The 17,610-nt window shown below is 39.1% G+C and overlaps 1 protein-coding gene and 1 pseudogene across 8 annotated transcripts in view; both read right to left on the bottom strand.

The window, feature by feature from the left end:
• The window catches only part of Shld2 (shieldin complex subunit 2), a 131,474-nt gene that overhangs the window by 101,664 nt on the left and 12,200 nt on the right, over positions 1-17,610 (bottom strand). The window lies entirely within an intron of this gene.
• LOC115068673 lies at positions 2,933-3,048 on the bottom strand (annotated as a pseudogene).

The raw sequence follows: 17,610 nt of genomic DNA, 5'->3' as shown, positions 1-17,610 counted from the left end.
AAAAAAACAACAGGCGTATATGAAAAAAAAAAAAAAAAACTGAATAAAGTATGGATTTGTAACAAACCAGATTAGTTCATTAATTCCAATAAACATACAATGGTAACATTAGCTTTTAATAATACAGCAAAAGGAGAAGGGCAGATGGGGAACAATATTTCAATAAACCTCAAGCTATTCTAAGAATAAAGCTGAATGAAGGGGGGGAGCAAAAAACAGCAACAAAACCAAAAACACGTGCTTTGACAGCTCTGTTTTAAGCACAGGCTTTTGGTTTGCAGGGGAGTTCCCTTCAGTCTCTCAGTCCTGTTCTTCTTTATCAGTCTTCCTGTTGGAATAGGTGAAGAACTGAAATGAATTGTAGGACTGTCTCTCCTGCCCTGTCCATCGTCCTTATTGTCTAAATACTGTTAAGTGCACAGCATGGAGGGGAAGGCATCCCCTGATCTTTTCCTGCCTTCTAGAACTTTGAAAGCCTGGAGTGCCTCCATAGGTCTCCCTCACAAGGTTCCAACCTTCTGATGGTGGTTGCCATACCCTTGGGAAAGGTTCCACGGTTTCTGATACCATCACTGCCAGCTCTACTCTCCTGACTCAGGTATTGGCTTACTATGTCTAAACATTCAATGAAAATCTGTGGGTAAGAGCTGAAGATGGGTGTGTACTAGTTCTTTGGTGCCTCAGAATTCTAAACAGTTATATCAGCCCACATGTGACTCACTGAGGTTTCTATGTATCCTCAATTCTACAATGGGTATTCATTTATTTTTGAAGCAGAGTCTCTAGCCCAAGCTGGCCTCACACTCCATATTTAGCCAAGGAAAACAAACTTCTAATTATCCTCCTACCTTCATCTCCTGAGTGCTGGGATGGCAGGCATTTGCCACCACACTAGTTTCTGTAGTGCTAAGGATCAAACCCAGAACTTTGTGCATGCTAGGCAAGCACTCTATTAAGTGCGCTACATTCCCAGTCCAGTGATGAGTTTTTAAAACCAAAATTCTTGTTTGCCTTTAAGTGATTTTTAGGATAAGAATGACAGCATTGCTCAGTATAAGGGCTCATGCCTGCAATCTCAGCTCAGGAGGCTGAAACAGAAGAGTTGCTATGAATGCAGGGCCACCCTGGGCTACACAATGAGTTTCAGACCAGTCCAGGCTATAGAATGAGACCATATCTTTAAAAAAAAATTGACACATCTGTAGTGCAACCTCTATACCTAAGGCTCAGGGAACATAGCAGAACAGGGGGAAGAAAGAATTCTAATGCATTTCTCAACTCTCACCAGCAAAGCTTCCTTATACAACAGATAATAACTAACCCAGAAAGCCACAACTCACCAGAGTGCAGAGAATAAGAGACCACAGAGTGCTTATCCCTGAATAAAACACCTATATCAAACCACTGCCACCCAAGGATCAGGGACTACTGCAGAAGATGATGATGCATGACCACCAGAAAACAGTTTTTCAGACAGCTGGTCAGTTACTCACATGAACTCACAGCAATGGTGGCTGTATACACAAGACCCATGCAATCTCAAGCCAGACAAAATCTCAGCAGAGATGGGGGGAAGTGGGTAAGAAGCCCCAGCCTTACTTGAGGATCTATTGGCAACCGATAACTGCCAGAAAAGTGAGAGTCAGTTTTCTTTAAAGATGTGAGACTAGATAGGTTAACCAGGCTCCAGTGGATGGATCCACACCAAAGGGCATTTGGGGACACAAACTTGACCCCATAGGGCCTTAATATACATGATACAGTGCATGTAGTCCGGTGGGGGAGCGGGTAATAAGAGGGGAGCAGTTAGGGGAGGAGGGTCTAAATATGATCAAAATATATTATATGAAATTTGTAAAAATTCAATTTAATTCCCACTGGCAGTGAATGAGTGGTGCCCTTTCTCCACATCCTCGCCAACATTTGGAGTCTTTTGTTCTCTTGATCTTAGCCTGTCTGACTGGGGCAAGACAGAATCTTAAAGTGGTTTTTATCTGCATTTTTCTAATTATTAAGGATGTTGAGCACTTAAGATTAAAGTGTTTCTTAGCCATTTTTATTTCTTCGTTTGAGAACTCTCCGTTCAGGTCTCTCACCCATCTTTTTATTTGGTCATTTCTTTTCTTGTTTCTTTGTTTTTTGAGTTCTTTCAATATTCTAGATATTAATCCTCTGTCAGATGTGTATCTGACAAAGATTTTCTCCCACTCAGTGGGTTTCCTCTTCCCTTCCTTGGTTGTTTCTTTTGCTGCACAGAAGCTTTGTAGCTTAATAAGGCCCTAATTATTGATTGTTGACCTTAGTCCTGAGCAGCTGATGTCCGATTTAGACTATTCTTTCCTATACCTATATCTTGGAGGGTACTGCCTATGTTTTCTTCTAGCAGTTTCAGAGTTTCAGGTTTTATATACATTTTCTTCTAGCAGTTTCAGAGTTTCAGGTTTTATATTAAGGTCTTTGATCCATTTGGAGTTGACTTTTGTGTAGGGTGAAAGATAAGGGTCCAATTTCATTCTTCTACAGGTAGAAATCCAGTTTTGCCAGCACCATTTGTTGAAGATGCTGTCTTTCCTCCATTGTGTGTTCTTGGCACCTTTGTCAAATATCAGGTGTCTGAAATTGCATGTACTCATGTTTGGGTCTTCTATTGTGTTCCATTGATCTACATGTCTATTTTTGTGCTAGTACCATGCTGTTTTTATGACTACAGCTCTGTAATATAATCTGAGATCTGGTATGGTGACCCCGAAGTGTTGGTTTTTTTTGCCCAAGATTGCTTTGGCTATCTGGGGTCTTTTGTCATTCATATAAATTTTAGGATGATTTTTTTTTTCTAGCTCTTGAAGAATGTCACAGGTATTTTGATTGGCATTGCACTGAATCTATAGATTGCTTTTGGTTGGATGGTCATTTTCACAATATTAATTCTAACATACAATGGTTAGATGCCCCCAAGATGGCAATGCCTTATATGTGTGTTGTTAGGACCAAGGGCCTCTTCCATCTGTATCAAAGGAAGTGCTAACCTTCTCTCCTTTCATACAATCAATGGTCCAACCCAGTCCTAAAGCATAATAACCATAACAACTGGCACAGCAAACTACCTCCATTGGTGCAGTGGTGGCATTGTTAACTGGGGAGTAATCAACAGATATCTAATGGGACTTAAAGCCCTCTCAATGGGAGTGAATTCATGGGTGGCACTGTAAACACAGCCAAATACACACAGCTGGAGAGGTCATAGATCCTAGAGAAAACCCTGTCTCTGTCATATCTCTAGACAAAATTTCTTAACATATGCTAAATATGAATCCTTATATTTACAAAGTATACTACATACCACTCATCAAAGAAGCTTCTTTTTGCAACAGATGAAGTCTACTGCAGAATCCCACAACTAGTCTGACACAGAGAATATACATCTGAGAGATGCTCAGTCCTAAGTGACAGATCTACAATTGAACCTCTACACCTAAGGCTCATGGAATATAGTGGAACGGGGTGGGGGGGTTAAGGAAAAGCTAGTGCATCCCTCAACTCTCACCAGCGAAGCTTCCTTATACAATAGAGTATGATGCACAGAAGGCCACATCCAGCCAAGTTTTAAAGAATGATAGACTGCAGAGTATGTGTCCCTGGATAGGACTCCTATACTAAACCTCACCCACCCATGACTCAGGAACCATTGCAGAAGACGGAGTGGAAAGACTGTAAATGCTAGACTTGGTCCATGAACATAGGGAAGCAGAGGCTTTCAGGCCACTGGAAGCTTCCACATGTGAACTTGTGGCAATGGTAGCATCGAGCACAGAACCCATGCCAACTCAATCAGACAAGGGCCCAGAATGGAGTGAGGGAAATGGGCGGTGGACTGGCCATAGTCTGGGAACTACTGGAGACTGATTACTACTGGGTGAGGGAGAGTAGGCTTTACCAATGATCTCTAGATAGGCTGACTAGACTCCAAAGGATGAATTCGTACTGAAGGACATCTGGGTACAAATGCTTGACTGGATAGGACTTAACACATATGGTGAAATACATGAGGTCTGGTCAGGGAGTGGGGAGGCATGGATCGGGGAGAGGGTCTAAATTTGATTAAGAACTGTTGTAAAGCTAGGCATGGTGGTACAAGCCTTTAGTCCTAGCACTCGGGAGGCAGAGACAGGTGGATCTCTGTGAGTTCAAAGCTAGCCGAGTCTACATAGTGAGTTCCAGGCCAGCTGGGGCTACAGGGAGACCCTGTCTCAAAAAAAAAAAAAAAAAAAAAAACAAGCAGAATTCTTCCCTCGGAGTTGGTACAGTTCACTGCCCGGTACATTTCAGTCTTTGCCCAAGTATCTTTTTCCAAAGATGCTTGCCTGATAACCCCATCTAAAAAGTGTGACCAGATCCCAGGCACTCTTCATCCACCTTACTTTTACTTCCACAATCCTCATCTCCATTTGAAATGTACTTATCTCACTGCTTACCTATCTCTTCCATTAGAAGTTAGGGTCCAAAGGATAGGAATTTTATTTTTCTTATCAGTCAATATATCCTCAGTTCTACAACAATAGTTGGAAGTAAATATGATTACTTACAATTTAAGTATGTAGCTTGTTTTAAGGGTAATTAAACAGAACAAAAACTACTTTTGTGGGAGATAAGGAGTTTGGAAACTTTAAAAAACAAAAAGCAACTTGTGCAATGTCTGATACTTTCTTTATGCATTCTGTATATATTATTTCCTCATATCTTGCAATTAACTTGTGTTCTGAGCAGGAACTGTATTCTTTATAATGACATAATTAACAATCATTCTTAATAAAAATCAAGGAAGACACTAATTGCTGACTAATTATCACTCATCATTTTTTTTTTAAATGGTCCTAATGGTTTCTGGAACCAAAACATAATGCTAACAATTAGGTGGCCAAAAAAAAGCAATGTTTTTATATTTAGCTGTAATTAAAAGGATTGAAGAAGGAATAATGGGAATATTGGTAAAAAGGAAAAGATACAATATACCTTAGGATTTCAAAGATAGAACTTTAAAACATTTTCCTTCAATTAGGCAAGAGGCCTAAAACACAACCTAACTATACTTTTAAAAGAAACATAACCCAGGTATAGAGGCTCAAACCTGCAATTCCAGCATTTAGAAGTCTAAGGCAAAAGGACCACCACAAGTTCAAGGCTAGTCTGGGCTATACACTAAGTTTGAGACCAGCTCCATCTACATGGTAAGTTCAGAAGCAGCCTGAGCTATATACAAAAAAAAAAACCCTATCTAAAAACAAAACAAAATGTAGATAATTAGAGAACTGGTACACAGCTTCTTGGGCTGAGTGAACTGAATGGTTAAGAACACAGAAAACCAGGCAAACAAGTTATGTCCTGGATTGATCTTTAAGTAGCATCAATTCAAACATACTACTTGGAAAATTATGAGTAGATACAAAACAGCTAAGAGTTTAAAGGGGTTATCCAAGAAAGAGGAAACTAAAGTAGGGGTTGAGAATTACTTTTTAACAGTCCCTAACAAGCTACCTGCCATTAAACTATATGACTTTGAAAGAAAATGAAGATAAAAATGTAGAAGGTGGTACTTGAGGGTTTCCCAAAGCCATAAAGTCATAAAACCCAACTTGGTAATAACTAAACCTGACCTCTGGAAACCATGTCTAACAAAACTGTACTGCAATATAAAATAACAAAAACAAATGAGTTAGAGGGGAGAAGAAAAGAAAGAAGCAACATGACCCTCATGATGTCATAACTCTTGTCAAGTAAATGACATCAACAGCAGAAATCTTGGGTTTCTGTGCTCTGTCCTTCTAGTGTGTATAATAATAACATCCCTTTCCTGCAATTTTTATAAGGTATATATAAGATAATACAGCATTCACTATATGGTTGGGAATCAATCCTATTAATACAGTTAATGACTTACTAAGTTTTTTTAAACAACTAAAATTGGTTTTTACATCAAACCATTCAATTATCACAATAACGCTTACCAATGCTACTCAAAAATTCAAAGTCTCTATCACTTTCATATAAGACTCTTAAAAAAAAAAAAAGGCAGGAAGCCAGGGCATGGTCATGCCCATAATAGTACCTAGCACCTGGGAGGCTCAAGGTCATTCTTGACAACATACCCAGTTCCAAGCCAAGCCGAACTACATGAGACCCTGTCTCAAAAACCACAAAACAACAAAACAGATAAACAATAACAAAAAAAGGAGGGGACAGGAGTAATAAAAAAAAGTTTGATGTTCCATATCCAAGATAAACAGAAAAAAGTTAATGAAAGTTGTTTATAAAGATTCCTATCACACTGAAGAACCAGGTGTGTCTAAACTACTCACATTTTATCTTATACTTTGTGGCTGTAATCAATCATTCACTTTCACTAACGAGTTAGTGATTAAAATGGAAAACTTTGTACCATCGATACATTAACTTAGTAATGCTGAAGCAAACACTGTACTGTTTTACTGTAGACAAAGTCTCCAACTTACTTACCCACAGACTATGTTCTCCAAGATGAGCTACACTTTGCTATGAAGCCTGAGAAATATTCTTTTTGAAATTATAGAATAACACTAAGGCGCCGGCAATAAACGAAGACCAACTAAACCCTAAACCCATAAACCTAAGAACCACAGGAAATGAAAGAAACATAACCATGTTAGGTAACTTTCAAACATGTGTTTTGTGCCTCTCCCCCCCACCACATACACACATAGTATTAAAAAAAGGAAAGAAATTGTACTCATTTAAGATTAACAAATTGTATCATAATTTTTTATTTATTTTGGTGTCATTTTAAATACAGGCAGTATAGAGCAAATGTTTGCCTTCTATCAGGAACTTAAAATATTTGTTTAAGCCAGGTATGGTGGTGCACACCTTTAATCCCAACACTTGGGAGACAGAGGCAGGCGGATCTTTGTGAGTTCGAGGCCAGCCTGGTCTACATAGTGAGTTCCAGGACAGCTGGGGCTACGGGGAGACCCTGTCTCAAAAAGACCAAAAAAAAAAAAAAAAATGTTTAATGAGTAAGAATTCAGGGGCTGGAGAGATGACTCAGCAGCTAAGAGCATTGGCTGCTCTTCGAGAGGACCTAGGGTTTGGTTCCCAACACCCATATAACAGCTAACAACCATCTGTAACTCCAGTTCCAGGGAATCCAATACCCTCTTCTGACCTCCTTGGGCACTAAGGCATGCATGTGACATACATACATACATGTAAGCAAAGCATTGATTCACATAAAATAAAAACAGATTTAAAATTTTTAATGAGTAAGAGTTGGGAGTACCACTGAACAACACTGTTTCTATGAGAAAGCGCATTACTATTTTCAACCGAAGGGGCATCTTCCTTGATCTCAGCAGCAAGAATTACAGAGTACATGCAGATAATCCTTCCTAGAAATCACAGCTTAGTCACAGAGTACTTACTATTTCTATGTGTGTACAAAATATTCAGTTGAGATTTCATAACATAAAACCTAACCTCCGAACTTTCCCTGACTTCTTTGCCTTTATCAATGCAACAATCTATATTTAATCTAAGTTCATTATTTATCTGTAATTCTTTCACAATTCCAGCTAACACAGATTATCAATTGCAAACCATACTACAGCCAAAATTGATTCCATCTTCCCAAGGCCAACAAGTGGTCTCACTGCTAAACCTGATGACCCAAGTTTGATTCCTAGAACTTACATGGTAGAAAAAGAGAAGTGACTTCTGCAAGTTGTCTCTGACTTCCATATGAGTGCCATGGCATATGAGCACACATGGACACACATACACACAAACTAAATAAGATGTAAGACAAAGAACATTCCCTCCCTAAAAATTATAAGACTCGGTAGTTATAAAAAATCCAGAGTAAAATTCAAAATTTCCCTAACTCAAATCCAACTTTCTATACTTTGTCTAAGTAGACAAGGTTATGTGACACAAAGCCATTTAAGGATAACACAAATTATTTTAGGCACTAAAATAATTGCAAAAGTCACTCAAGAATACATTTTTGAAAATCACAAAATTTAGTAGATAACCTATTCATTGTTCACAATGATACTGACCTTTGCATTTTAAAATCCTAGAAAGTGGTAGAGTGCTTACCTAACATGTGTCCTAGGTTCAAACCCCAGTATTGGAAAAAACAGAGAAAGCAAATACAATCTGAGAAAAACTCACCAAAAGAGGAAATCCTTTAGCCAAGTGAGATAGCACATACCTACAATCCTTTGAAAGGCTAATACAAAAAGATCAAAAATTTGAAGCTAGCCTGGACTAAATACTGAGACATTGTCCAAAAAAAAAAAAAAAAACCTTAATTTATAATACTCTAAGTAAACAACTTAATTTCTATAATATACTCTTTTTGCTTTGAGACAGGGTCTCAATGAACCCAGGTTGGCCTGGATCAACTCCTCCTTTTTTATTGTTAAGTTTTTGAGATAGGGTCTTGCTATATAGCCTGATCTAGGGCCAGAAAGACCTTGTCTTTAAAAAAAATAAAAAGAAAGAAAGAAAAAAACCTGCATTTAGTGGGAGAAGGTTGGAAGGTCTAAATATAGCTCAGTTGGTAGAGTACTTATCTACCATGCACCAAATACAGGGTTTGATTCCCAGTGCCACATAAACCTCACATAGCAGCACATTGTAATCCTAGCACTAGAGAGTTAGAGGCAGGAGTATCAAGGTCATTCTTGGCTACATAGCAAGTTCAAGAGTATGTAAGACCTCTCTCAAAATATGACAAAAATAGGAGCTAGAGAGATGGCTCAGCAACATTGGTTACTCTTGCAGAGGACCTGGGTTTGGTTCCCAGCACCCACATGGTGGCTAACAACCATCTGTAAATCCAGTTAAAGGGGATCCAACACCTACTTCTGACCTCCACAGGCACGGGCACTGCACAACACCATGACACAGGTGCACTTACATACATGCAGGGAATATACTCATAGACATAAAATAAAAACAATAAATTTTTTAATGAAAAAAAGAAAATAAAAAGAAATTACAATTTTAAAAACTCACCTATGAGGATGGCAATCATCAAGAAAACAACAGCAAATGTTGCTGAGAATGTGAAAAAAAAGAACCCTATTTACTGGCAGCAGAAACATAAATTAGTATAGCCACTATGGAAATCAGTATGGAGGCACTTCAAAAAATTAAGAATGTGAGTTGTAGAGATAGCTCAATGGTCAAGAGCACTGGCTGCTCTCACAGAGAACCTGGGTTTGATTCCCAGCACCCGCATGGTTTCTAACGACCATCGGTAACTCCAGTTCCAGGGGACCCAACACCCTCTTCTGACCTCCTTGGGCACTGCACAACATGGATGCACTTACATACACGCAGGCAATACACTCATATACATCAAGTAAAAATAATTTTTTAATTTTTTTAAAATTAAGAATGAAACACTAATTTACTACTGCTACTGGGTGTATGCCTCAAAGAATCAAAGTCAGCTCACTATAGAGATGTCTGCATACCCAGGTATGTGGCACTAGTCACAACAGATAAATTATGGAGTCAGCATAGATATCCAGAAGGACAAATACTGTTATAGTTTTTTTTCTCCTATACAGAGGCTAAAGAAGCAGGGGGCACTTGGGAGGCAGAGGCAGGCACATCTCTGTGAGTTCAAGGCCAACCTGGTCTACTTAGTGAGTTGCAGGCCACCTGGGGCTGCAGGAAGATCCTGTCTCAAAAAGACAAAAAAGAAAGAAAAAGAAGAAGCAGGGGAGAGGGAAAGAGAAGAAGGAGGAAGATCGCAGGAATTACAAAGCACAGAGTTAGAATTAGAAGTAAGATTTAGTACCCTCTTGCCTCAGCTTCAATAACTGGGGACTACAGGTATGGACCACTATGTCTGGCTCTCAAACCCATTTTCCCATTTTTGTTTGTTGGTTTTGTTGTTTCGTTTTGTTTTTGAGACAGGATCTCTCTTTAGAGTCTAGACTGCCTCAAACTCCACATGTAGCCCAGACTAGCCCTGAAACTCAAATCTTCCTCCTTCAGCTTCCCAAATGCTGGGATGACAGTTGTGTGCCACAGCATACAGCTATCATACTTAGTTTTTACTAAGGGAGTAAAATGCAGTAAACTAAAATGTTCCTATAGATTTTTACTGTAATTGCTTTGTTTTAAACAATTGTCCATACTCTGGTTATATATGAAATTTCTATCCATAAACACACAAACACCAAACAAGTATCCTGTGGTAAGTTACATTACATGCATGATTTTGGAGGGCAGTTTAAGCCAGAGCATTCTATGAAATTTTTGAAGGCATGTCAGGTTTTAAATGGCAGCAGTGACATTTCAAAAAGAACAGGAGAAGTCAACACCAAAGCTGGTTTAAGATTAACAATAAGTGAGCTAATGAATAGGTCTGTGTTTGCCCAGTCCAGTTTTGCTTATTATGTTGGTTGGAAAACTGGAAGCAAAATGTCAAGTTAACTACCATAGAACCTGTAGTGTCATGACAATATCACTTTGTCAGAAATGTAGCTGATAGAACAGCCCTTCCTTTCCAGGTATTTTGTAACTCATTCGTGGTATAAAACTGAGAATATCCATTAGTTTTTTAAAAAAAAAAAAAAAAAGTGATAATTAACACTTGAGAACCTTCAATGTGCCAGAAATTACATGAATTTTCTTATTCAAAGCTTTTTTTTTTAACCATTATTTTTTTTTAACATCCCCAGAATTCCAGAAGTCTCTCTGCTGCTTCTTTTTTAAAAAATTACATTTATTTCTTTGGGTTTTGTGAAAAGAGTAAACATGCACACATGTGGAAATCAGAGGACAACTTGAGTGAGTTAGTGCTCTCATCCCACTGTGTGGGTCCCAGGAATCAAATTCACGTTGTCAGGCTTGGCTGTAAGTCCTTTACCTACTGAGCCATCTGGCCAGCCTATTTCTAATTTTTTTTAATTACATTTATTTATTTATGTGTGTGTGTGTGTGTGTGTGCGTGCGTGCCGCGATTGCACGCATGCGCACGTGCCTACACAGCTTCTGTTGTCAATTTGACACACACACCTGAGAAAAAAGAACCTCAACTGGGGAATTTCCTCATCTATTGGCCTGTGGGCATGTCTATGGGGCATTTTCTTGATTCTTCAATGATGTGGGAGGCCCTAGCCCACTATGAGTGGTTACACCCCTGGGCATATGGTCCTGGATTGTATGAGAAAGAAGGCTGAAGGGGCTGGAGAGATGGTTCAGTGGTTAAGAGCACTGGCTGCTCTTGCAGAGGACCTGGGTTTAGTTCCCAGCACCCACATGCCAGCTAACAACCATCTGTAACTCCAGTTCTAGGGGATCTGATGTCCTCTTCTGACCTCTGTAACCACTGCATGTCGAGGGTACACTTACATACATGCAATATACTCATACACATAAAATTTAAAAAAGAAAGCAGGCTGAGCACAGACCAGAAGAGCAAGCCAATAAGCAGTGTTCCTCCATGGTCTCTGCTTCTGCTTCTGCCTCCAGATTACTGCCTTGAGTTTCTGCCCTGGCTTCCCTTAATGAACTGTGATATGGACATACAAACCCTTTCCTCCCCAAGTTGGTTTTGGTCAGTATTTTACTACAGCATTAAAAAGAAAACTAGAACAATGGGAGGCGGTTATAGATGCTATACACATGTGGATGCAAGAGGACAGCTTGCGGGAGTTAGTTCTCTCCTTCCACCATGTGGGTCCTGGGTATCAAACTCAGGTCACTAGGCTTAATGGCAAGCATCTTTACTCGATAAGCCATCTTGCTGACTTTCTTAATTAATCCTTATAGCTACTAGTCAAGATATCAGCCTTGTTTTTTAGAGGAAGAAATGAGTTTTGTGAAATGAAGGTGCTCTTCTAAGATGGCATAGCTATTAAAGAGGCAGAACCAAGGTTCAAATTCAGAGGTCAATTATTAAAATGTTTCATATCACTAAATGGCTATCATTTTATTAACCTGAAAGAAAAAATTTAAACAAATAATAACAAAAAAGATGAACTGGCTCTGTAAGATCCCTAAACACTATATATTCATGATTAATATAATCTTAGGACAGAGAAAGCAGAGTGAAATGGCTAAGTAAAAATTTAATATTGGACTGACTAATTGGGTAAAGGTACTTAATAGCAAGCCTGACGACCTGGGTTTGGTCCTCAGGTCCCACATGGTAGATATAGAAAATCAACTCTTGCAACTTGACTTCTGACCTCCATAGGTACACTGTATATGCAGTCACTCATAAATACACACACACACACACACACACACACATACACACACACAAATGAATAAATGTAATAACAAAAATTGTAGTATCTCAAATGTACTATATAGTGATACCAACCTTTTAAAAATTCTTGGGAAGGGGTAGGTGTGCTGGCATTCACCTGTAATCCCAGCACTTGGGAGACTTGAGGTCAATCTGAGCACATAGCAAGACAGTCTCAAAAAAACAAAAAGGCAAGGTGCTGGCATTGTGGTGGACTCCTTTAATCCCAGCACCAAGGCTGGTGGCTCTGTGAGTTAGAGGCCACCTACACAGTGAGTTCTAGGCCAGCTAGGGCTATATAGTTTGACCCTGTCTCCAAAAAGAAGGCAAGGGCTAGGGATGTAGATCATTCATAAATCCTTGGGTTCAATACCTAAAACCACACAAACTAAGCATGGTAGCATATATCTATAATCCAAGCAGTGGAAGCAGGAGGAAGATCAGTTCGAGGTCACCCACGGTTATATAGCAAGTTTCAGGCAGGCCTTGGATACACCCTGTCTCCAAAAATAAACAAACAAAACAACTTCCTGGGAAGGTTACTGTGAACAAGAATATAAAAATGATAATTATAAATGTATGAGTGTATATGTAACAATAGTAATCAAAGGGGGAGGGGGAGTGGTTAAGATCATGTACTATTCTTGCAGAGGGCCCAAGTTCAGTTCCCAGCACCCATATCAGGTGCCTATAACTCCACAACTGCCTATAACTCCAGCTCCAGGGAATCTGAAGCCTCCGGCCTCCCTGACCACCTGCACTGATATGCACAGACATAAGCAAAGACACATAATTAGAAATAATAAAAATAAATTTAAGGGCCAGGTGTGGTGGCGCATGCCTTTAATCCCAGCACTTGGGAGGCAGAAGCAGGCAGATCTCTGTGAGTTTGAGGCCAGCCTGGTCTACACAGTGAGTTCCAGGTCAGCTGGGGCTACAGGGAGACCCTGTCTCAAAAAGACCAAAAAAAAATTTAAATTTAAAACATAATTGTTAGGTTTCTGGCAGCCTCCTAAAATGGCAGTGCAGCTCCCAATATTCTAAAATGGCAGGTCCAGGCCGGGTGTGGTGGTGCACATCTTTAATCCCAGCACTCAGAAGGCAGAGGCAGGCAGACCTCTGTGAGTTCAAGTCCAGCTTGGTCTACATAGTGAGTTCCAGGACAGCTGGGGCTACAGGGAGACCCTGTCTCAAAACGACCTAAAAAAATAAATAAATAAAATGGCGGGTCCAAACTTAGCCTCAGAAAGTCCCTCCCCTTATGGGGAGACCAACCAATCCCAAGCTAAACTGCCCAGCCTACAGCACGGAAAGAACCTAACTACACCCAAGAACCTAACTGCCTATAAAAGATGTCTGACTTCCACTGCTGGCTGCTGTTTCTCTGTTTCCTGAGAGGCAGCCCAGCAGTCCATTTGTTCTCAAATAAACTGCTATCCCTCGTGGAATTGTCTTGGTTGGGTGGTCTTTGCTGCATGCTTCCATAAAATAATAATCAAAAAAGAGGACAAGAAATTGAGAGCTGGGGGGCTTGGAAGAAGCTGGGGGCCACGGAGGGGGTTGGGAGGAGTAGAAATGATGCAAATACAACACTCAAGCATGAAATTCTCAACAAAAATTATTTAAAAATAAAAAAATATAAAATCATTTCAAGTAGAAAAAGTAACAAATAAATATAGCATTTAACATTATCAACAAAAAACCCAGTTAGAAAAACTAGTTGTAAAGTACAATGATACATATGTACGTAAAGATGTCACGATGGAACTTATTACTTTGTACGTAACTTAAATAAATTGATTTAAAACTAGTTCCACCCTCAAACAGCACTACTTAAAGGACTGTGATGACGAGTGCAGCTGGTTAGGCAGCATTCCTAGGATTGCTAATCTCTGAATACATTTTGAAAGACAGTAAGATTCCATAGTCAAACACATTTGATCCCTGGAACCCAAGAAGAGAGCAGGACTCCCACAAATTGTCCTCTGACCTCCACTTGAGTGCTATGGCAGGCAACACATAATAAATAAATAATAAATAAATAAATAACAAATAACACGTAAATAAATAATAAAAAGTAAATGGATGGATGGATGGATGGATGGATGGATAGATGGATGGAAAAGTTTTGAGATAAGACTGACATGTTACAATTTACCATTTCAATGTTTACAATGCAGTTGTTTTTGGTGTATTCACATTGTAAAACTATCTCCACCATCTAATTCCAGAATATTCTATCACCTCAAAAGGAAGTTTCACATGTGATTAACAGTCATTCCCAATTCCCTGCTTCTCACCTCTTGGAAACCATTCATCTACTTGCTATGCCCATGGATTCACCTGCTCTGGGCATTTCATTGAAATACATCTGCCTTCTTTCACCTAGTATCATGTTTGCAAGGTTCCTTCCTGTTGTATATTTCAGTATTTCAATTTTCAATTGTTTTTTGAAAGGTCTCATGTATCTCAGGCTGACCTCAAACTGTATGTGGTTGAGGATGATCCTGAACTTCTGATCCTCTGCCTCTACCTCCAAAGCACTGGGATTACAGTCATGCAACATGTATAGGATGTACAGGATGCTGAAAATTGAACTCAAGGCTTCATACATGCTAAACAAGAACTCTATCAACTGATCTACATGCTTAGCTCAGTATTTCATTCTTTTTTTAAAAAATATTTTATTTATTTTTATTTTATGTGTATGCGTGTATTGCCTGCATGTAGGTAAATGCACCCATGTCGTGTAATGCCCACGGAGGACAGAAGAGGCTGTTGGATCCCCTGGAACTGGAGTTATGGACAGCTGTTAGCTGCCATGTGGGTGCTGGGATTCAAATCTGGGTCTTCTGCAAGAACAGCCAGTGTTCTTAACCACTGAACCATCTCTCCAGCCCCTATTTCATTCTTTTTAAGGTTGAATAATATTCCACTGGGCGGTAAACACCACTTTTGTTTACATATTTATCAACCAATGAACATTTTGATTGTCCTCATCTTTCTATTATTGTGAATACAGTTGGCATCAATGCTATCATACAAGACACTATGTGTACATGTCAAATCTCTTGGGAATACAGAAACTGAATTGTTGAGCCATATGGTAACCGTATGCCTAACTTTTTGAGGACCTGCTAAACTGTTTCCCACACTTCTGTACCATTTTTACATTTACATAAGAGTTTCGATGTATAAACACTCCAATTTCTTTTTTTATATATTTTACTTATTATTTTTATTTTATGCATATGAGTGTATTGCCTGCATGTATGTAAGTGCACCTGTGTCATGCAATGCCCTTGGAGGTCAGAAGAAGGCATTGGATTTCCCTGAAACTAGAGTTACAGATGGTTGTTAGTCACCATGTAGGTGTTGGGAATCGAACTGGGTTCTCTGCAAGAGCAGTAAGCACTCTTCACTGCTGAGCCATCTCTACAGCCCCTCCAATTTCTTTTAACATTGTATTATTTTTATTTTATGAGTGTATTGCCTGCATGTATGTAAGTGTATACAGGTCATGCAGTGCTCTCAGAGGTCAGAAGAGGGTGTTGGATCCCTTGGAACTGGAGTTATGGACTCTTGTTAGCCGCCATGTGTGTACTAGGAATCAAACCTAGGTCCTCTACAAGAGCAACCAGTGCTCTTAAGCACTTGGCCATCTCTGCAACCTCAGGGGTACCAATTTCTCAACATCTCCACCAATTCTCTATTCTCTCAGTTTTGTTATTACAGTCATACCTAGTGGATGTGAAATGGCACCAGTGATTTTTATTTGCATTTCCATAATAAGCAACGATGTCAAACATCTTTTTATGTATTTATTTAGTCATTCATGTATCTTTTTAAAGTGCTTATTACATTTTATTTATGTTCATGTCTCTGATGTATGGAGGCATATATATACCATGATATGTATATGGAGATCAGAGGACAACTTGCTGGTTTTGTTCCACCTCATGGGTCCCAGGATCAAACTTAGGTCATCAGATACAGCCAAAGATGCCTTTACCTGCTGAACCATCTTTTTTTTTTTAAATGTATTTATGATTTTTTTTTTTTTTTTTTTTTTGTCTTTTTGAGACAGGGTCTCCCTGCAGCCCCAGCTGTCCTGGAACTCACTATGTAGACCAGGCTGGCCTTGAATTCCCAGAGATCTGCCTGCTTCTGCCTCCCAAGTGCTGGGATTAAAGGTGTGTGCCAGCACGCCCGGCATGATTTACTTATTTTTATTTTATGTGTATGAGTGTTCTGTCTGCATGTATATAAGTGTACCCCATGCATGGAGTGTTCACAGAGGCCAGAAGAGGGTGTCAGACCCCTGGAACTGAACTTACAGACTATTATGAATGTTAGCTGCCATGTGAGTACTGGGAACCCAACCTGGGTTCTCTGCAAAAGCAACCAGTGCTCCTAATCACTGAGACAGCTCTCCAACTCTACTTTTAGTGTTATATTTAAGAAACTTTTGCTTAAGCCAGATTATGAGAATTTATACCTGTAAATTAAGGTATTTTATACTTTGTCTTACATTAACTGATAGTTTAGGTTTTCAGTCACTAAAATCACAACTCTTGAAAACAAGATTTCAATCACAAGATCTCAAGGCTTGAGAGAAAAGACAGATTTTTAAGTTCCCAAAAGTGTGGCTTTCAGTATCACTAGAGTTTGTAAGATAAACTAGAGCTAAAGGAAGACGCAGGTGTCAACAAGTGTATTTCTTACACAACAATGTAGAGAACATAAAAACTTAGAAGAACTCAGAGAGAAAGAAGAGCTGGAAAACAGAAGCTAAAAGACAAACAATGTAAGTTCAAATTATTTATTTTCTGACGCATCTAGAGTTAAGTCTCATTATGAAGAGGGGTGATTAAAAAATAAAACAAGGACCAGCAAGATAGCTGAGCAGGTAAAAGCACTTGTCACCAAACCTGATGACCTGAGTTCAATCCTCAGGACCTACATGGTAAAAGGAGAGAACTGACTCCCAAAGTTGTCTTTGACATCTGCATACATACCGTGGCAAGTGCATGCACACATATGCACACATGAAATATATATATATATATATAATTTTTTTAAATTCTACTCTGTTAGTGAAGAAGAATCAGTATAGAAGATAGTTTTCCTTTCCAAGTTATAGCCCAGGAAACTGTTGTCTTTGACATCTGCATACATACCGTGGCAAGTGCATGCACACATATGCACACATGAAATATATATATATATATATAATTTTTTTAAATTCTACTCTGTTAGTGAAGAAGAATCAGTATAGAAGATAGTTTTCCTTTCCAAGTTAT

Source organism: Nannospalax galili, unplaced genomic scaffold, assembly GCF_000622305.1.
Source record: "Nannospalax galili isolate Female #2095 unplaced genomic scaffold, S.galili_v1.0 scaffold409, whole genome shotgun sequence".
NCBI lineage: Eukaryota > Metazoa > Chordata > Mammalia > Rodentia > Spalacidae > Nannospalax > Nannospalax galili.
Note: the sequence above shows the minus strand (reverse complement) of the source record. Positions and strands in the feature narration are given on the sequence as shown.